Source organism: Gavialis gangeticus, unplaced genomic scaffold, assembly GCF_001723915.1.
Source record: "Gavialis gangeticus isolate Ggan-Ray unplaced genomic scaffold, GavGan_comp1, whole genome shotgun sequence".
In the NCBI taxonomy this organism is placed as follows: Eukaryota; Metazoa; Chordata; order Crocodylia; family Gavialidae; genus Gavialis; species Gavialis gangeticus.
Window position 1 is genome coordinate 34,388,945 of NW_017729025.1, and position 1,496 is coordinate 34,390,440.

General features: G+C 63.7%; 1 protein-coding gene and 1 long non-coding RNA gene across 3 annotated transcripts in view; one reads left to right on the forward strand and one right to left on the reverse strand.

Annotated features, from left to right (window-relative positions):
• Positions 1–1,496, reverse strand: part of LOC109298488 — a 19,431-nt gene that overhangs the window by 7,212 nt on the left and 10,723 nt on the right. Inside the window, exon 2 of the long non-coding RNA XR_002097626.1 lies at positions 1,371–1,374. This is a non-coding gene — a long non-coding RNA (uncharacterized LOC109298488). The remainder of the gene's footprint in view (positions 1–1,370; positions 1,375–1,496) is intronic.
• DICER1 (dicer 1, ribonuclease III) overlaps positions 409–1,496 on the forward strand; it is a 140,702-nt gene continuing 139,614 nt past the window's right edge. For both annotated transcript variants that reach the window (XM_019518610.1, XM_019518612.1), the window contains exon 1: positions 409–547. The gene's annotated coding sequence lies outside the window, so the exon portion shown is untranslated. The remainder of the gene's footprint in view (positions 548–1,496) is intronic.

The following is a 1,496-nucleotide window of genomic DNA, read 5'->3' on the forward strand; positions in this document are numbered from 1 at the left end:
AGACCAGGCAGGGAGAGTCCTGTGGGCTGACCTCCCTCACACGCGCTTCCAGGGAAGGGGGAGTCCCGCCCAGGGCTGTGCGCGGGGCGGGGGGTAGATGCCTTCGCGTCTGCGGGCCGTCAAGATGAGAAACCCACGCGAGTCCGTAGAAGCCTTCGACCTTCCTTCGAGCTTACAGTCCCCAGCCTTCTCATTGGCTAGCCTCTCAGCCTTTGAACTTTCCCCTCACTTTCTCACCCAATCGCCTCCGCCCTCTCATGGGCCGAGGACGCAGAAAGGGCGTGACCGGGGCGGGGCGGTATTCTTAGAGCTCGTTTGCGCTCCCGGCGTGGGGCTAGCCTGTTGGGGCGGGTGAAGGGGCCGGGGCGGCGCGCCTTTTGTGTAGGGCCGGCGGCGCAGGGGCAGGCCGTCCCGGGCCCAGGTGAATGGAGGAACCTGACAGCTGGGGGGAGCGTGGCGGCGGCGGCGGGGAAATGGCGGCGGCGGCGGCGGCACAATGAGGCGCAGCCTGTAGCGGGGCGGCTCCGCACTGGGGCCCGTGCGGCAGGTAGGAGGCGGCGGCGGTGGCGGCGTGACGGGCGCTGGGCCCATTTGCGCCGCGTCTCCTGCCCGGCCGCGCTACTCTTTGTGCTCTGCGCCGCGCGGCTCCGGGCACTTCGCGGCCTTTCAGCCGGGGGCGTGGAGCCGCCTGCCGGGGCGGGAGGCGGAGGCGGCTCAGGAAAGAGGCGCCGCAGGGGGCGTGAGCAGGGCTGGGCGCACGGCGCAGGGAAGGGCCCTGGGGGCGGCGGACTTGCCCTCGCTCGAGACTGCGGCTCGAGGCCCGCAAAGGGGCAGGAAGGTTACAATGAGCACAAGGAAGGTTTGGGGTTTGTTTTTTTTTTTTCAGGCAGGCCCACAGAGGCGGTGGCAGGTCTAGGGGGGATGGGGCACGGCCTCTGCATCGCAGCTTCTTGGACCTTAAATGGTGGAGGCTGCAAGTGGGAGAGGAGCTGTAGGGGGGAAAGCCCTGGTCGGACACGGTTCAGTTTCCTTCACATCTCTGCTGGCTGCTGCTGTGCGTGGGCAAGACGGGCCGCTGGCAGTTCTTACGGGCTTGTGTGCACTGTAGACTGTGCCAAGCAAATACGTGACCGGTGTTTGTGGATGGAGGCTGGTGGGTCAGGAAAAATGTGAGGGGTGAGGATTTCTGTGGTGACGCCTTGTACTGGACCAGCAGCGCAGTTGGTCTGTTGCTTTCCTGGACCCCAAGAACCTGGGACTTGAAGGCATTGACTTTAGGGCTGTTATCCCCGCTAATTTCTGCACTCCACAGGTGATAACAACCCTTTCCAACAGCCTTGCTCTTCCACTTATCAGGTTATCCTTTCAACTGCACTTCTGTCTGTTAAGTACCTGATAATATCTCTTATCTTGTTTTTATTTACATGGAGCTTTGCACAGCTCAAGCTGTGTCAGGTTGCTTGGTCCTCCCCCCCCCCCCCCCAAGCGCCCCCAGG